Consider the following 21,513-nt stretch of genomic DNA (forward strand, 5'->3'; position numbering starts at 1 on the left):
CGTCAAAAGATTCAATATTAATTTTTTGACGTATTACTGGAAGTAGAAATCGACGAATCGTGAACCGTAGTTTCCACTTTAATGTCGCACAGTTGCAGGAGTTGAAGGCCACTCACATTTTCTCACCCTCCGCATCATCGTCGTTAAAACGTATCCTGGAAACTGACCACAAACTTTGAACGGCCAATCCCATGCTAATATATCCTGCCCTCGTGCTCTCCTGTATCCAAGTGCACGGACAAAAACTTCCAGGCAATTGGCTATAGTTTGTGGATGAACACTAGCTCGGTGAACTGGAGAATGCAGAAATGCTGTCATGGACACAATGTACCAGGGAGGTGGCTTATCGATAGCCTTTCCGGTGCTTTGCGTATTTTTGCGACTCTCTTACTTCAGCCGATGGAATTTAGACCCGTCGGACTTGCAGCAGAAGTGCAATCAGAAGCAAAACTTTGCAGCTTCCGGTCCCGATACTCAATACAAAAAACAGCGTCGTAAATCTTTAAGCAAGTTGCCATATTGAACCCTTAAAACAAGCCTCTTATTCGGTGGCTTCAATGTTTTATGAACGTCGTTGAACTTATGATCATCGTGAGTGTTGCGAAAATATTAATAATCCACACAATAATAATAATCTCATAGTAATAATCTACAAAATATTACGAGAAATGAAATCAATCGCCGCATATTTTCTCCTTGTTTCTTCGGAGTTTCTCACAGTGATAATAATTTCGACAGACTTTAATGAAAATGAACATATTTCTTACGGCCATATAATTGAAACAAAAACACCGCCAGAGATTGTCAAAACTAATATACTGAGTTCTATAATTAGTAGACCAGTATATTATTAGTCAGAAGTATGATTGGTGCATCTCGAAGAGTATTTTCTGTTCTCGAGTGGCTGTGTCAATATCACCAAGTATTACCTCCGGCTATAACGAGTTTTATCATTAATACAGTCTGTATAATTATGACCCAAGTATTCGATCGCTGCTATGGGGAACCCTAATATTGTCCAACAAAAACATCACTGTTTGTCGTAAATATCATATTGGTTTCCCACACTGTCACGTCCAAGGTCATTAATTGTTAGGAACCGTGGCGTAATATAGGATTTTATTTAAAGTTAGGATAAATGTAATTTTTCATTTTCTGTTAGTCACCTCTGACGTAGCCTCGGTGTACGCACTCAGTTTTTCATGATCCACCACAGAGGTACGTGTTACAGCGTTAGTATTTAGCTTATTTATTTTGTGATAATCTGTGTCGATGCAGTAGCGCTTTTTATATGTGGTCATGAATATTATTTACGTAAGTTTATTATTAATTGTGTTATGTTTTGAGTAATATAATGCTTTGTAACCGTTACATCAATACACGTATTCAGTTTGTGTTTATTGATGTATTTCCAGATAGGCTCCGAAGTTAGGACAATGGCTAAGGGAACATATAGCATATTTTTGCATATGTAATTCGTTCATTATTATAGTTGTATTTATAACTTTTGCTCATCCTTTCTTAACGATCACTGGTTTGTTTGTGTGCACGAAGGTTTTATTTGTATTCATTGATTGGGCCCCAAAATCGTGACCGTTAATTAATTTATCCTAGAACCTTGATAGCGAATCACAATCGAACTCAGCTCTTAAGAGAAAACCATTAAGAAAGAGAAGAAAGAGCTCAATTATCTAATTTAAAGTGAACAACTGACCCAGCTTCATTCATGGTAGTGTATATCGGAATATCCCTTGTGAAGACAATGTCAAAGTGTGTTGAAATTTTTATTTGTGTTGTCCTTGAAGCTTGGCATCGTAAATATATTGGAGCTTTTGGGGCGTGTATCCAGGATACTTATCGTGTCAGAGTATTATCTGGACCTGAAAATTAATTGCTTGAGGGAGAATAGGAAAGTATGGAGTAGAAGATTAGATCAAAAATTAAATTAGATTTTTAAATTGGTATTCCTTTTTTCAAGAGCCGCAAAACAGTGTTTGAAACGTTCATGTTTTGAAACGCGACTTAGCTGAGGTTTCATGTATAATGTGAGCATAAACGTTTATTTATCATTATTATTTAATATCGATATAAAACAATTTTATTTTTACCAACGGGACTTCAGCTTCAGAATGACTTGATTCCGAAATTGCGTATTTATCGTTGTCTGACAACGCCTGGCTAACAGGTTAGTATATTGTAGAGAAAGAATTAGATATCAGTGAGTAACATGTAGATGATGGCCAGCAAACCAGCAACTTTAACCGACACTTGTTGTGGCCATAATCTGGTCCATCGAAAACTTTTAGTAACGTAGGATTTTTTATTGCAGTGCATGAAATATCACGTCTAACTAATCTCTCGTGCATTTACGATGCACATTCATGACAGCTTCTGCCCGAGTGGCTTCTAATGATAAGCAACATTAAGATGATAGCTATCGTGAAATGCAATGGAGGCAAAGGTGGGCAGTAGCGCGATGCATGTAGCGGCCGCTACATTTTCAGTAGCGGTAGCGGGAACGGCGCTACATATAAGCAATTATAGCGGTAGCGGTAGCGCCCGCTACATTTAGTCTTTTAGAGTATGTATAGCGGTAGCGGTAGCGGCCGCTACATTTCAAAGTAGCGCTGCTCAGCTCTGAATGGAGGGTATGGTTCAATACATAATGATAGCTATCGTGTAATGCTGCTAGGGACGCACTCCAACAAAAGAAAAACAAAGCCATCTTCGTCCCTGCATTATTCAGCCAAGTGATGTTATAGGTCCATCCATTAGCCACAGTGAGAACAAGTTTTCTTAATAATCTTAATTGCCAAGTATGAACATAAGAACTAATGACTTAAACTGTTACTGAGATGGTTACTTGAATCAAGACTATTACTGAGACTCCTGAAATAAATAAACAAACAAGAATAAATATCTAGCAAAGAATCTACATGGACATAAATATTGATCATAATCAGAAGCACGAAATTTAAGCATTAAAATTGACACAAATATTTACACAAATTGCACGCATGACAAACGATAGTAATCCTATATAGCATCCACTGTTTCCACTGTTCCTATTTACACGAGACGTACCTTACACATCGACGGCAACCACAAGACTAAACTAGGTTCCGCTATTCGGTCAAGGTCACGTCAAACTCTCTCTAAAACAAAATGAAAAATATACATCCTATCCAATCCCTTACAATGCAATGGAGTGCTATGATAGCTATCGTGTAAAAGTTTAATGCAATGGAGTGACATCGTGCAATGCAATGGGATGACATCGTTCAATATATAATGAAATCTATCGTGCAATATGTAATGATAGCTATCGCATAATACAATGATGTAAATCGTATAATTTAGAGGCCGTTATCGAGGACTACGACTGCCCGGGTTCTAGCGTTTGCGTCACGATGCGTACTTTGCGAGGCGTGGAAGCGTGACAGCTCAATATTCCAGTCTTGTATTTATGTTCCGTAACAACACACTCTTGGGAATTTTATCCTCACAATGAATGCAAGACGTTGAACTACTGAATGTTGTATATTGCATGTGAATGTCACAAAGGTCAGACTTCGCAATGACGTCGTGGTAATTTTTGAAGCTAGAGCTAGGTAATCTAGCTTGATAATAAACCAATATAGGAAGACATTGTACGGCTTTGTGAGGCCTGTATATGTCTGTTATTCACAGTTGGTTCTTACGTTGAGTATTGGATGAGTCCCTATACTCAACGCGCCTTGTCTGGCCTGAGATGGTCTCGGCTTCCCTAACAAAATCTGATGTCTCTATTGCCTCTCTGCTCTGTTATGCCGTCTAATATCTTTAAATTTTAAATTTAATTTCTCTGCTACATGACGTCTAGAGCCTCCAAGAAGCCCCACCTGTACCTCCACCTGAGACGGCCCCACCTGCCTCATATACACGATTATTCACAACATCAATAACATGACGGCTATCAATTATTTATCACATACAGGTCATTTTTTCGTCAGAAGAAAACGATCATATATTCGCCACATGCGACCGATCACTTATTCGCCACATGCATACGATTAATTATTCGCCATACACATATGACCTCTTATTCGCCACGTGCGAGCGATCATTTATTCGGCACATGCAACCGATCACTTATTCGCCACATGCACACGATTAATTATTCGCCATACACATACGACCTCTCATTCGCCACGTGCGAGCGATCATTTATTCGCCATATGCAACCGATCACTTATTCTCCACATGCATAAGATTAATTATTCGCCATACACATACGATCTCTTATTCGCCACGTGCGAGCAAACTTTATTCGCCATATGCAACCGATCACTTATTCGCCACGCGCGAACGATCAATTGTTCGCTGCCTGCATGCAATTAATTATTATACATATGCATGCGATCGAATATTCGCCTCCTGCAAACGATCAATTATTCGCCGCAATAGTGATTCGTCAACTATTCGCCACATACAAACGTCACATAACGATCATTTATCCGTCACTCAGGAACGACCGCAAAGATGCATCGGGGAAAAACTGGTAACCCAGTCTGCTTTTCTCATAAATTTAACTTTGATTACACGGGTCTGAAAAAAAATTTGAACATTGTTTTTATTTCGTTGATTTATATTTATATCACTGAAAGGGTGACTGTTTTTTGATTGGTGAACGATATTTTGATTTTGGGTCACGAGAGCTTTAATTAATGCCTTGAAAGAGTGAATATTTTACATTTAATTAAATGTCTATAGCACCTCACTTTGTAACCGGGGGTTACCATCATGGTTGAACTGTATAACCCACGAAAAGTTCAGCCTTGTAGCGCATCTTTCTTGTGACGTCATATGGATCGTAAACGTAAACAAACCCGTGTCGGGCCGTGCGTTACGTTGTTTCGGTGACATATACCATTTAAATTGTTAGAGAGTAATTCTTTCAAGTCAAAAAATGAACAATGACAGGGAAATCATAGTGTTTTTATAAAAAATGGATGCAAGTTTTCTGAAAATAAAAATCATAATTAATGGTAAATGTATTCGCACTATACGCTGATAATTTTGAGCATATATCGGGTGAAATGTATATCACGTTAGTCTTATTTCTGCCGCTAGCAAATATTTGAAGGTTTGTTCATATCAGCCGAGCGTGTCTGGCGATAGATTATCTGACCTATGATTGCCTATCATAGATCATATGCTTTTGCTTCTACAGCCCTAGAAATGAGCCGGCAATGAGCCACTAAAATCGAGCAAATATAAAGTGAGTTGTTGAATGCGAGCAAATAAAGCGAGTTATGATAAGCGAGAAAATAAGAGTGCCTCAAATCAACAGGAGTTAAAACTGAAAGTAAGTGAGCTCGCAATTAGCCGCACATGATGAACTTACATTGAGCCACATGAAATTAGTAAACAGCAAACAATTCAAGATGAGCCCGTATAGTACCTCACTGTAAACACGTCTTCAGTGAACAGCCATTATACGCCACGCAAAAAGAAAGAAACATATTGACCAAATAGTGACACACTTTCTGTACGTATCACGGATTCACCCTTTTGCTAGGCCAAACATGGCCAGAATGACACGCGCAAGATTGAAAAGAGCGTCAATTTTTGTAGGAAGTCCCACTCCTTTCTCTGAGTGAAGTCATTTTCTTCGCACCCGCCCCGAGGTCGCGGTTGCGGGGACCGGTTGCCTGCTCTATGGCGAGGCCTGTAAGTGCACGCCTCAATAACAGCCGCCGCTACATTACCTACTTCAACTTTAATCGCGTGGCCAGTACTTCATGCAATGGAACTGCCATTACCCTCACATTATCCTCGGTCATTACCCTTACCTGCGTAAAAATGAACCTTCGCACGGAGCCAGGCTAGCATATCGAATGATAGATACACCATTCGATAGCTAATCAATGTACATTACACTGTTGGAAAAAAAACGGTGAAAAAACGATCCCACTGGCGTTCTAGTGGCCGGTCGCCCCGTAAAAATAAACTGTTTCGCCGTTTTTATCAGATGTTTTACGGATTTCCAGTATTTAATTAGAATAAAAACAGTGACACGGTGTTTCTTTTCACGTACCAACCGGCCACTGAAACGCCGGTAATACCGTTAACGGTAATTTTTCTAACAGTGTAGCGGTGCTATCAAAGGCTACATATTTTTTCTAGTATTTCAATTATATCGACAAGATTGGGTGGCTTATGATCTTGTTCATCATTAAGATAATATCGCGCATGTAGTCTCAATATTTCATCAAAATACATCACGTACGAACTCGCGTCTTGTCATACCAACTTAAAATCCTCGCTGCATCCCAAAGAAATTAGCGCAGGTGGATGACTTACTATTAATAATTCTGCAATATATATATCAATAAATTATGATAAATTAGCTTTACTCAACTCGTTATTATAAATGACATTACAGCTACGCACGAGTTAAACCAGCGTTCAGCTACTCATGCTCACCAGCAGTTCTAATTTATCGGCTGGGTCCTAAGAAATTTAAAAACCTATTTCATTCCAATCTGTCTTCAATGTTTTTCGCGTCCCAGTCAATTGACTTGATGATTGCAGATCATTTGAAGTCTGTATCTTTCTTGGGACTCTTGAGATTTTGTTCAGGATGACTTCAGATATGATGGATCGAGAAAGATATCTTCAGAAAGATATGATGGATCGAGCTCTCTCTTGCCAGCACCGAGAGAGATCAAAGTCATACTATAAAAGTATTCTATGATTAGATTTGTTGATTTCCGAGTATTCGTAATTAAGCATATTGTTGTTGAAGAAATTTTTTCTTTGTTTCACTGATTGACTTGCGGCAAGAAATAAATGAAGGTTTTCAAAAAGATTTATTGTTTAAATTGAACCTCTGAACGCTAGGTCGTCTCATCTACTTTTTATTGCGCACACACACTTTATCTTATAAGTTTGTACTTTGTTAATGTTTTTCTAACGCTTTTTTATAACTTTGCAAATAACTCTATTTAGATTGAGTGTTAATGAAGATTTTTAATTAAACCATAACCATGGCTTATAATCCAATGCTTTTTTTCAGATGACCCGAACTTCGACGTGCGTGACCCCAGCTTTAACTGCTGTCGAGTTTAGTATTCTTCTGGCTCAGATTTAAGTTGATCTTTCACCACCAGGTATCAGGCGAGCCTTCACCACCAGTTGATCGTTCCTTCGGCAGCAGAGAGGGACCTCTTCCTCGGGTTCAGAGCGGGATCTTTCCTTCTGGCTCAGAGTGTGATCATTGCTTTGGGCTCAGAGAGGGGATCTTTAATTCATGCTCAGAGTGGAATATTTTCTTCCGACTCAGTGTGGGATCTCCCTCTTGTGCGCAGAATGGTATATCTCATTTTAATGAAGATCTCGGTTGGGGACTACACCTCTGTCATTGATCATCATTTGCATTTAAGTCTCAAAAGCCAGACAATATGAGGTGACACATGCATCACCGCCAACGTTGTTTGCCCAGCGAACTGAGCAAAGACCAGCCAATCTCGTACTAAGTCTTTGTCAGGCTCTCAAAGAGCGGCCAAGAAAACTTTACAACTTTACGGGGGTTGCACAGAGTGAAATTGAAATGAAGTTCAATCTTGACACGCGTGCAATGTTCCGCTAGAAATCTTTTCGCCTCTTGAGACGCATCCTTCAAAAGTCCTGACACTGTGAAGGATGAGGGTCGCCTCCTGTGATGCCATGTGATGCGACTTGGTGTACCTTGAAGACACGCGAAGAAGAGGGAGGCTACGCGAAGCATTGTGATGGCACAGGAAGAACCAATTTTCCAAGAATTTAATTTGTAGCCAACGTTGTATCTGCGTCATTTGCTTGCACGGCTTAAGTTATACGCACCATGAAGATCCACGCAGATGTGCTGCGGCATCGAAGAGCTGCTGCAGCATTAACAAGTAATGTAAGATCGAATAGCAACAGCAACAACCAACACGGTGCTGCTGCTCGTATGTTTTGGATCACATCGAACAAGGAGCTGCATCATCATGCATTGCGCTGTTAATTAAACACGATAATACTGAATCAAAAGTGGAGATGCAACTCTACCCTGTAATGCTTTAATAGATGGGCTGCTGTATACGACTTATCATCACTTATGCAAACTGCAAGAGCGCAAATAGGATCATAGATAAGGCCACAAGATACACGGTATTATTCCTCCAGATGGAATCGTGCTGCACGAAGATAGGTCTTTAGTTGTGTCAAAAATATGGTTGTGGCAACCGAAAGGCGATGTTGGTGAAAAAGCAGGGACGTAGAGCACAAAATATATCCTTTCTTTTTTTTCCCACCAGTAAGAAATTTGTTAGTCGTGTAGATTTGATTAATAAATACAAAATGTCTGATTTCCATATTGCTACTTTTTTCTTGCTAATCCCCGCATCAGATAGTGTCAAATACTTGTAATTTTCCAACCTGATGCATGGATTAGTGGATAACGTAAGGATAATTAGAAATTATCTTCTGAAATGCAAATAATATCGCGCTATCCTATGCAGCTCATATTTGAGGCGCTTAGAGGCCTGCTAAGTAGGCATTGTGTCGACGGCTGCTGGCCAAACTCTTGTATTTAAATTCTTCAGAGCGCAGCTGGAGAATCGTTTATATGATTTCCATTAGACACAGCAATGAATAAAAGTTGTGAATGTCATTCGCATGAGGCACATCTCTATTGGAATATTCACCAGCGCTCTCGTGAATAACTAATTTAAATTTGGACGTTTCATTGGTGGCCAGCTAATGGCCGACGTTTTTCGGCGAAGCTCTGATTTTTATCCCCAAAAATTGCATGCTTTGGCCGCTTCAGAAACTGAAGGAAGCCACGTCGGTTTTTTTTCTAAAATTGTTGAGAATTTTACTGCGTCCGAATGCTCATGAGGATTTAATTAGAATAATTAAGTCATTGGGAACTTTTCGCATTTCCCATGCAGATTAATTAAGAAAGCATTGTGTGCTGCTCCAGAGGCGGATTTCGCGAACTTATGAGTAGTGCTTGGAGATAAATATGAAAATGGTATACGTTTTGACCAATAAACTTCGCTTGACCTACGATGATTATTTGTATTAAAACTATTCTCTGAAACCGAATATCAACTAGAACTTTCAGATTTATCTCGGTAGTGCTTTAGTGCATGAAATTTCTTTAGATTGTGAATAAATTGACTTGATTGAGATTTATGTCCATACCCCAGCATCAACTTATTTCGCGCCAGTTTGTGCATTAGACTGGCCCGTGTGGATGTCGAGCATCAGGGTTTAAAATGATTTTATTTGAGATTTGTTGAAGCATTTCCCAATAAACATCAAATTTTAAACTTACAATCTCCCTCGCTATATCCGAGTTTATTATTACTTCTGGAAACGAACTCCGAAAACGATCAGCGTTTGACATCGAAGTAGCGGTGAGTCGACTGCTGTCTGGCAAAATTCCAAATTCTTTTAAAATCAAAATTAATCTGAATTTAACTCTAACTTTGGCCCAATACGAGCCACAGGTAAAATGAAATTAACTTCTTATTTAAATCTTTACATATATAATTCCATACAATGTTAAAATTCGAGCAAATAAATATTGATTTATAGCTGATACCACTGCGAAGATTGATTGATTAATTCCGAATTACAACTCAGTTATTTTATGCATAATCTACATGGGATATATATTCACGGTTAGAGCTGAGTGCGTGAGATTCTCATACGGCATAAAAACTTGTAAATATTTCCACGAAGTGATACAGTTAAAAAAATATTCGATATTTATAATTTAAACTAAAATATTTATTTTACTTCGGACCATTTGTTAAAATCCACAATGGCTGCATTGTTAATGAGAATCCAATACATGTCTCCAATTTACAGTGAATTTTATGATTGCGTGTAAATGTAAGTAATAATTATAGGATAGGGACGATAGGATGAAATCAGTAAGTACAAATAAAGATAATTGGATAAATCTACGATAAGAAAGCACTGCTAAATCTTTCTCATTGAGATTTGAAATATTCATTCATCGGCACCCTGGAGTTGTCCAATTCATCAAGCACCTCGCAGGTTTCAGCCGATGTGAGATGAACTGCCTTCTCTCATCAGTTATCCAATTTATCTTTAAAACGACACTAATGACAATAATTTATGCAGCGTCAAGGCAAGTTCTTCAACATAATTGCACTTGGTAACAACTATGGCAAATTTAGGCCAGCACACGTTGTTTGGCCTGGAAATTTCAAATTTTAATCATAAGGAATCTTCCCTCGAGTCTAAAAAGCCAGAGATTGCGCTGCTTCTACAAACAAGAAATTTAAATGACGCTCCATATTCATCAAGTGTTCTTAAGACACTAATGTTTTCTGAGCCAACCATTCTGTCTAGGGTCGATGGGAAGACGGGACGACTTCATAAGAATGATTTGAAAGAAAAATGGAACATTTAATACCTTCGATTTTCTTCTATCGTTCAATACATTTTTAAAGATAAAAATTATTGTATTGCAAATGGTTAATATGTACTGTTCGATAATTGCCAGGAAACTAATTACAGACGTAAAACATATCTATCGCTTTATTTTAATTGCAATAAAAATGTTTTGAACCTGTATGAGTAAACATGCGATAATTATACGCATTGATTATATAAGTATAATATATTTTAACAACAATATATATTTTTTCACTAATATATTTTAAATTATTTCTTCAATTTTAGACTAAAGTAATCAAATGTACACCGGAATAGTAAAACTCCATTACGAGATCTGCAATTACTCTGATCTAAAAACAAACGCCAGCTTATACCACAAGAGCGAGTGCATCATTATTCAAGAATTTAAGTAAACGTATCTATGGTAATTCACCAGATGCTGATTGCTTTCCGCCCAGCGTCTGAAACTGGACGGCTGAGACCACGCATCCGCTTTCATCTCTACGCGCGTAATGTGCAAGCCATTGTTGCTCTCTACATAGACGTTGTCTCTAAATTACCAGATGCTCCTATACTTGCTTCAAAAATTGGCTTTCCATTAATGACTCTTTAATTGGAGTAAAACGTTTGCTTGGTTTCCTTCAGTTTTCCCTCCAGGCACGCTTCAGCTCTATAATGATGAATAAAATTGCCAAATATTAACATTTTTTTATGTTTTGGCCTCCGTAAAATAATTAATTAATTATTTTCAAAAAATAATAAATATTTATAACGTTAATTCTACTGTGGTTGAAAGAACCTTTGATGATTCCTTAATTATATTATCAAGATGACCTCTACAGTATCATAATTCATAAATTTATTTGTCGAATTCCCTATTCATTCTTTCCATCACTGTAGAATTTACGCGTAGCAGGATGTCAAATACTGCAACGATTACTTTTTTTATTACAAATTCTGCAAACGGTTTCAGAAAAGAATACAAGTAAACAAATGTAAACTTTAAACAATAAAATATAAAAATTGAGACCAGCACAATATTTCAATAGAAATACTAAATGATCAAGTAAATATCCAACATAAATAATAAAGATAGTGGAATAGTCCCCAAACAGTGCTAGCACCGTGTCGTCGCGCCAGTCGCATGCCATGAACACAAATTTCAATCAAACTAAACCTGGCTTACTTCTACATTCGATAATTTTCGGTAGTTAGGACTGAAGACTACCTCTCAAAATCTGCGGCTGCACATATTAGCTTGCTAGATTTGACTAGAAACTTCTTATTGCCGACAAAGAATGTGGGATGCAAATGCCGTTCTATTGAAAGACTCACGTCATGTAATTCAGATATCAACAAATTAAAAGCATGAGGGATATCCAAACAGAAGTGCGATAGTTTGCCGAACTGTTCGACTTGAAACTTGCGGAGCCAAGTTACGTAAGTTGCAATGGGTGGTCAATGCAGACGCGTCTCCCTGCATGAAGTTGGCAAATTTACTGAACCTCATGCCACTAATTGCTACCGAATCCTTGGCTCTTGAAGTGTCGCAGCTTCGCTTGAAACGTTGTTTGGCCTGGAAATTTCAAATTTTAATCTTAAGGAATCATCCCTCGAGTCGTAATAAGCCAGGGATTGCGCTGCTTCTACAAACAAGAAATTTAAATGACGCTCCATATTCATCAAGTGTTCTTAAGACACTAATGTTTTCTGAGCCAACCATTCTGTCTAGGGTCGATGGGAAGACGGGACGACTTCATAAGAATGATTTGAAAGAAAAATGGAACATTTAATACCTTCGATTTTCTTCTATCGTTCAATACATTTTTAAAGATAAAAATTATTGTATTGCAAATGGTTAATATGTACTGTTCGATAATTGCCAGGAAACTAATTACAGACGTAAAACATATCTATCGCTTTATTTTAATTGCAATAAAAATGTTTTGAACCTGTATGAGTAAACATGCGATAATTATACGCATTGATTATATAAGTATAATATATTTTAACAACAATATATATTTTTTCACTAATATATTTTAAATTATTTCTTCAATTTTAGACTAAAGTAATCAAATGTACACCGGAATAGTAAAACTCCATTACGAGATCTGCAATTACTCTGATCTAAAAACAAACGCCAGCTTATACCACAAGAGCGAGTGCATCATTATTCAAGAATTTAAGTAAACGTATCTATGGTAATTCACCAGATGCTGATTGCTTTCCGCCCAGCGTCTGAAACTGGACGGCTGAGACCACGCATCCGCTTTCATCTCTACGCGCGTAATGTGCAAGCCATTGTTGCTCTCTACATAGACGTTGTCTCTAAATTACCAGATGCTCCTATACTTGCTTCAAAAATTGGCTTTCCATTAATGACTCTTTAATTGGAGTAAAACGTTTGCTTGGTTTCCTTCAGTTTTCCCTCCAGGCACGCTTCAGCTCTATAATGATGAATAAAATTGCCAAATATTAACATTTTTTTATGTTTTGGCCTCCGTAAAATAATTAATTAATTATTTTCAAAAAATAATAAATATTTATAACGTTAATTCTACTGTGGTTGAAAGAACCTTTGATGATTCCTTAATTATATTATCAAGATGACCTCTACAGTATCATAATTCATAAATTTATTTGTCGAATTCCCTATTCATTCTTTCCATCACTGTAGAATTTACGCGTAGCAGGATGTCAAATACTGCAACGATTACTTTTTTTATTACAAATTCTGCAAACGGTTTCAGAAAAGAATACAAGTAAACAAATGTAAACTTTAAACAATAAAATATAAAAATTGAGACCAGCACAATATTTCAATAGAAATACTAAATGATCAAGTAAATATCCAACATAAATAATAAAGATAGTGGAATAGTCCCCAAACAGTGCTAGCACCGTGTCGTCGCGCCAGTCGCATGCCATGAACACAAATTTCAATCAAACTAAACCTGGCTTACTTCTACATTCGATAATTTTCGGTAGTTAGGACTGAAGACTACCTCTCAAAATCTGCGGCTGCACATATTAGCTTGCTAGATTTGACTAGAAACTTCTTATTGCCGACAAAGAATGTGGGATGCAAATGCCGTTCTATTGAAAGACTCACGTCATGTAATTCAGATATCAACAAATTAAAAGCATGAGGGATATCCAAACAGAAGTGCGATAGTTTGCCGAACTGTTCGACTTGAAACTTGCGGAGCCAAGTTACGTAAGTTGCAATGGGTGGTCAATGCAGACGCGTCTCCCTGCATGAAGTTGGCAAATTTACTGAACCTCATGCCACTAATTGCTACCGAATCCTTGGCTCTTGAAGTGTCGCAGCTTCGCTTGAGCTGTTCAAACTAGGCGAGTTAGCGAACAACTTGCCCAGACTCGGACACAAGCCCTCGCACCGGACGTTCTCTCGACACGAACCGGGAGAACTGATACCGGTTATTCGTGCGCGACTACAACAAACTTCACAAGTCCACGCACAACGTCAAACATTTCACTAACTTCTAACTGCGCCCATCAAATGATCATCTGAAACTAGGAGCATTTAACTTGGAGTCACCTGCTGTTGGGACAGTAACTGACTTCCAGATAAGCGATGGAATGATTGCCAATCAGAAGGTAACGAAATCATTGCAGTCAACGAAAAAATGAAATTTTCTACGTCCCAAATTTCCCTCCTAAATTAAAACTAAAAAATCTTACTTTGTTCACAACAATTCAAGACTATTCTTGCTGTGGAAGCGATATCACGACCCCATGTGGTAACCATTACTGTCTTGACCAATTGTGTTCTTCAAGTGGTTGAGCATGAGAAGTTCAACTCAAGCCTCAAACCTCTCGGTTGTCTTATATTGTGCATAAGAAAGTTTTAAAGTTTGTTTCCTTGTCGCCTTAACTCATGGATTTAATAATGGGGAATTGAAAACAAACATAAATCAGCAACGAGATGTCGCTAACGGCGCCGTATCGCAATAAGGGCCGACGAGATAGCCTGCAGTGCCGCAGCGCGACTCCCACACTGCAGGGTAAATCCGAATTAAATCGCCAGTCTCAAATGAAACTGTAACTTCGCCGACGCTCAGAGTGAGCTTCTGTCCTTAAAGATAATTAGAATTTTTTCGGAATCTACTTTTCTTTTCGTAGCGCAAGAAGTGCTTCGAAATTATTCTAGCTTCTCTGGTTTCAATATTAACTTACACGTGCCTCACGTTCCTGTTACGTTCCTGTTACGTTCCTGTTACGTTCTTGTCACGTTCCTGTTACGTTCCTGTCACGTTCCTGTTACGTTCCTGTCACGTTCCTGTCACGTTCCTGTCACGTTCCTGTTACGTTACTGACACGTTCCTGTTACGTTACGCTCACGTTCCTGTCACGTTCCTGTTACATTCCTGTTACGTTCCTGTTACGTTCTTGTCACGTTCCTGTCACGTTCCTGTCACTTTCTAGTATCACGGTCACCGATGTTTAACGAGATACAAATTATAATGAATACAATGCATCACGACTCACGGGCAGATGTCCACACATTCGAGCCAAGGCCTCCAATTCGCCTGCTATCCTATAACTGGACACACCACAATTACATGCTCGAAGTCCCTTGCCAAGCAAGATTTGCGATGGTACAAAAGATCCCATGGGATTCTATATACATTCTATTTTGTTTTAAATCTTTTTATTTCGCTTACAATTTTATTCCAAAATTTGCACGAGAAAAATTTCAAACCTACGGAATTTTTAAAATTATTTGGAATTCTGACGAAATGTCTGAAGCTTAAGAAATTAAAATTAATTAAGCGCGAAAAAATCTTGCCTGTACAGATACATTGAATCTCGATCCAATTAGTCGCATCTGTTTAGAAAAAAGTTCATTTGTGTTCTCTCATTGTACTGGTCACATTCAATCTACTTCAGGCGCGCGTCTTGAAAGACTCCGCTCTTCTTGGAGCACAGCGGGATTGCTGGAGCTCATTATGCTCACCCTGGTCATAATGACGAGCTTTTGCCAAGCCTTAAGATTGCCTTCGCCAGCAATCTTTCTCTGGTGAACTAACACCACCACGCATCTGTCCCACCGACGGCGTCTTCCACCAAGATTATTCGGTCGAGATAGCTTGGTGCTTGGCGATGCCATATTGAACTTCTTCTGCTTCTCGAGTCTGGGCGAGATGTACAATATGTCTTGCTAGCGTTTGGCATGTAGTGACATTGCTCCTTGAGCCATTTATTCTTTAATTTGACAATGTTATTGTTGGGATCCTAGTTTAATCAAATAGCAAATAGCATGTTGGATAATTATTATCATACATGCCAATGTGTATGTAAAAGTGTGTAATACGTGCCAATTTCAAATACACTTCAAACATTTTTTACTCATTTCAGTCTTTTATTAGGCATTGAAGTCGGCAAATAATATATATATATAACCGGGTAACAATCTTGAATTTTAAAGGGCAACAACCTTGTCGAATTTTTCATGACTGTCTTGCCCATAGTTGGCACATGATCTGTCTGACGTGTTGATAAGTAGGAAAATATTTCCCGTTATTGCATAGCTTGACGGAATCAATGAACTTTTGCCCACGCGTGACTGATCGATCATCGATGTGTTCCTCGAGTTTTAGATCAATTTTCTTTACTTAATTCTATGGATTAATTAAATTTTCGCTCATATTCTTTATGAGTTAGTTATGTATTCTTACAACGAAGGTTGAACTATATATATATACTATGTTGGAGCTAGTAAAAATTTAAAAATCTTCAAGAATTTAGGACTAAACTTTGTAAGCAGGGCCAATCAAAGGCACTTATCAGTAAATCGTCTCAATGTATATCACGTAGATAATAATTTTGTTTCCAATTTCTTAAATGTAGCAGCTCTAATCAATAGCTATACTATTAACTTTTGTAAATTTTGTGTAACTCAAAATTGCGTTAAAGAATCAATATGGCCGTAGAACCGCCGTAAATTTCATTAACTCGGCCAACAATCAGGCTCAACTCTGAAATTTATCCTTAGATGAATAATGCAAAGGAAAGAAAGAATGCTTGTGCTTCATTTTTCGTCCGAGACTGGAAAATGTATCCCTCAAATAATGCTTATATCCGACATGAATCTCTTAAGTTTGTCTATTGCAGCTTTTGAATACAAATTCGTGCCGTTGTTGGTGTCGAGAATGTAGGCGCCAACGCCGCTTCGTTAGCGACAGAAGCTCGAACTTCTGCATCCATAATTCCATACAAGAGGAGGCGTCCGATGGAAAATTTTGCTGGAAAAATAGCTTCGCGTAGCTCCGTCCCAGCTGTAGGGATGAGGATGCCGGGAGTTTCGTCCCAGCTGTAGGTATGAGGATGCTGGGAGTTTCGTCCCAGCTGTAGGGATGAGGATGCTGGGAGTTTCGTCCCAGCTGTAGGTATGAGGATGCTGGGAGTTTCGTCCCAGCTNTACTATCATAAAATGTATTCGTTGTTTACTATCATAAAATGTATTCGTTGTTTACTATCATAAAATGTATTCGTTGTTTACTATCATAAAATGTATTCGTTGTTTACTATCATAAAATGTATTCGTTGTTTACTATCATAAAATGTATTCGTTGTTTACTATCATAAAATGTATTCGTTGTTTACTATCATAAAATGTATTCGTTGTTTACTATCATAAAATGTATTCGTTGTTTACTATCATAAAATGTATTCGTTGTTTACTATCATAAAATGTATTCGTTGTTTACTATCATAAAATGTATTCGTTGTTTACTATCATAAAATGTATTCGTTGTTTACTATCATAAAATGTATTCGTTGTTTACTATCATAAAATGTATTCGTTGTTTACTATCATAAAATGTATTCGTTGTTTACTATCATAAAATGTATTCGTTGTTTACTATCATAAAATGTATTCGTTGTTTACTATCATAAAATGTATTCGTTGTTTACTATCATAAAATGTATTCGTTGTTTACTATCATAAAATGTATTCGTTGTTTACTATCATGAAATGTATTCGTTGTTTACAATAATAAAATGTATTCGTTGTTTACTATCATAAAATGTATTCGTTCTTTACTATCATAAAATGTATTATATTATATTAGCAGTGTGATGATTAGAATGTCGGTATGAAGGGAAATGACATGATATAATTCCAAAATTTATTTCAAATGTTACATTTTTCCCTCTAGAAAATTTCTCTATCCTGCTGAAGTTGAAAAATCATGTTCATGAATATTTCAATATTTTCATGTTTTTCATTAAATGCTGCATCTGCGATACTGAGCTAAGATTCAACACATTTCGAAAACTTATAACGCAATATTGTGAACCTATTGTAACTATATTCAGTTCACATTAAGAAAAATGAGTGGAAAAATGTCCAAATATAGATGTACATATTTCTTCTTTTTTTTTGTAGTCGTCCTGACTCAGGTTGACACAGTAAAAAGTGAAATATTTCTGCGTGCGCCCTCTGCTTGTGCTGATGGCACTAAACTGCATCATAATGTGGACAATGGCCCATTAATTTTTATGGAAGCTCCACGTGTTCTTTGACCTTTGGCAATCTCCGAAGCTTGCATATCGTTATTTTTGCAGCTTTGAATCTTATGAAAAATTTTGCGAATTTAATGACCCATGCAATCTCTAAACCTATTTTAAAAATTGCTGAAAATTTTTAAATCCACCTTTGGAAACTTAGACATTCTTTTGCCTTTGCTCATGAATTTTAAACTTAACGTTTCTCGCTCATGCTCAGACATTTTGAATGGCTTGCTAAAAATACGTAAGCTTGATTTCGCTTTGAAATTTCAATTCCGAGAAATTTTTCTGACAATAACCCGCGTTTTATTATTTTTAAATAATGGGCTCGTGTTTTCAACTGCAGTACGATTGATCAGTAGGAAGTGGATATTACGTACGCAATTTTTGCCTGCTTTGGAGATATTGTGTACCTAACCCTGGAACCTGACTCTGATGTAGAAAATGCATTCACTAATACTCCTTTTATAGAAACCATTGATATTTACCTCAACTGTTTGTTTAAAGATGCTAATGAACTAATCATTGACCTCAGAATTTTCAAATCTATTGAGTTATCGGCTATGAACTCCTTTGTTGTGGGTAATTGGTGGAAAATTTTACATAACAAGTTGCAGGTATTTGGTGAAAATTTTTACAAAAGGTCCTGGGTTTGGCATTGGTCATCTCCAAGCTCCTAACTTTACGAACACTTTTATAAATAAAGCGTGGTAATTCTGACTTTATTTTATACAATAATATTGAACATAGCTTATGTGCAGGAGTTGAGACGAATAAGAACGTGTGTTGAAGCGATGTTGGGTATGTAAGACGCGGTTGTTTCGTGACGTGTTGTTTACATTGAACGTTGACGAGCTTATCGCGATTGAAATTCCACCAGTTGAGGAATTTGGGATCACGTCCAGGGGTAAGCTTAACTGTGCGCGATGTCTGCCAATATGAGGACCTTAAAATACACGCCAAAATGTTGTTCTGCAGTGGTGACCGTCACGCCAGTACAGTCTGCTGCTATCTCCGCAGATGTAAGTAACGGCCCCGACCGTCGGAGTCAGAAATAACGGCCGTTCGGAACTTCTAGACGTTCATGCCGCTACAACTCCGATATAATAACGACAGAAAGCTACGAGTAACCACCGTAATTTGCTTATTTTTCGGTCAACATTCATTGCTACGGTTGTGACTTCGCCGTGAGACAACGCGAGAGGCCAAGAGACGTCAACGGTTAAAACGCCGGCAATGAAAATATTCAATTTTAAGAGCACTAGCAACAATTATCATCGGTACGGTCATCAATACAATATGCGGTCACAGTTATCGCCAGTAGCGGTACGGTCACGATCTCCAACAGCATAAATACGGCAATGAGCTTGTAGTGACACCATCGACGAGGAAGACTCCACCACTATTCAGAAGTACGGTCGTTATAAAATAATCTACGGCCAGACTGACCGTGATACAACTACATCAGACACGGCAGCTACGGAGAAAGAACGACTGCGTGTAGCGGGGATGCACGCGGTACGGCCGCTAACGTGTGCGTGAAGTACGGTCTTTTACGGTTCAGTAAGTTTATTTATATATGATATCTCATTATTCATATTGATATTGTTTATTAATAATTTTTCATATTCTTTATAATGATCGTCTTATGAATGTTTCGTGGTTGCACTTTATAAAGCGCATGTCATGGACCAATCATATAATATTCTGTCATGGCCGCCATATGAGAAAACAAGTTCAAAGAAATACTTCAATAGAAGAAAGTTTTCTTAAATTATCTTTCCACCTAAGGCACTATATATTATGTACATATATGCCTTTGCGTTCTAATGAGTTGGCGTTGACATTAGCTGACGCGTTTGTTATAAAACTCCACTGTTTGATAACAACTTGTTTTATTAGAAGGAAAGATATATTTAGCGGTATCAGCGTTTATATATTAGGCTGTATAGGCCTGTCAGCGATTTTTGACATTGCATAACAGTCACAGCTTGTTGAGGTCTCGAACTCGCAACTCGCTACTCCAATTTTATGTGCTAACCGCCCGGCCTCCTCGCCGATTCTGACCAGAAACTGGGGGCAAGAATGAAAAAAATTCTATCGATTAATGAACATATAACCCAACTATAATAAATAGATATGAGAAATAGAAACACGGTATAAAGGTTTGCTAGTAAAGCACCGAAATATTGTGTGAACTGCTATAGGCGGCTTACGAACAACTACACGAGTCTTAAAATCTCCTCCAAAAAGTAAATTACCTTCCCTATACAAAAGGTCTGATCAGCATGTAAACTATGAGAACGCATAGAAAATAAACTAGTTAGAGATAAACAATAAATGCGGTTAGTTAAAAATTTTTACATAAAAATCTTTGGCATTATACATTAATCTCTGACATTAACTTGGCGATTTGTCAATATTTTGAAAGACTTATAACCAAATCTTTAATAGTCGAGGAAAATTTATGTGTCCCACTAACCGCATCAAAAAATTTGAATGCCACAATAGAATTTAAAATAGATTTGTAAATGAATTTTTCTGGAAGATTACATGCCCGAAGACGTATCACGGTAGTATTTTATTTCCAGGGTCAGGCATTTTTTGTTCATAGGCGTCTGCTCTTCCAATTTTGTGAAGACTTGATCAAAAAAAGATAACTCAGTACTCATTGCAGTGAGTGACAGAGAGCGCATTTTCTCGTCGACGAAAACTCAAGGTCACGGACAGACGGACAGACAGACAGACAGACGGACGGACGGACATGGCGAGCACAATAGTGCATTTTTTCCATAAATGAGAAAATGCGCTAATAAGTGGAGTCAGGGCAAGAAAATTAGTCTTCCTGTGCCATATTTTGTCCACACCAAGTCCTGTCTTCATTTCAACCATTGTTTTAATCATTAATTGGAATTTCGTTATTGCGACATCCGCTATATTGCCGGATGGCCTTTTCTCAGAATCTCGACTTCATGAGCGGCTCTTGCTAAATGACTGACAACATTTCTCGCATGTTTTTACGATTTTCCGCAATATTTTAACATCTTCTTGATATTAAACCTTAATTACACAATGCCAGCTCGACACTCGATATAGTCCGATTCCAACTTGACCAACAATTTTTCAAGCTCACTATTGTTTCGTTACTCGCCCGTACAGAATGCAATGGAATGCATTGTTTTCAATGAAATAATTATCATCACTGGCTGCAGTGTCCAGAGACTGCGTTAGCCACTGTGATCTACTTAGCAATCGCCGCTGTTGATCTACTTATCAATCGCCGCTGTGATCTACTTATCAATCGCCGCTGTGATCTACTTATCAATTGCCGCTATGATCGACTTAGCAATCGCCACTGTGATCTACCTTGCAATCGCCGCTGTGATCTACTTAGCAATCACCGCTGTGATCTACTTAGCAATCACCGCTGTGATCTACTTTGCAATCGCCGCTGTGATCTACTTAGCATTCACTGCTGCGATCTACTTTGCAATCACCAATGTGATCTACTTAGCAATCACCGCTGTG

The sequence above is a fragment of the Hyalella azteca genome, unplaced genomic scaffold (genome assembly GCF_000764305.2).
Source record: "Hyalella azteca isolate HAZT.00-mixed unplaced genomic scaffold, Hazt_2.0.2 contig2627, whole genome shotgun sequence".
Taxonomy (NCBI): domain Eukaryota; kingdom Metazoa; phylum Arthropoda; class Malacostraca; order Amphipoda; family Hyalellidae; genus Hyalella; species Hyalella azteca.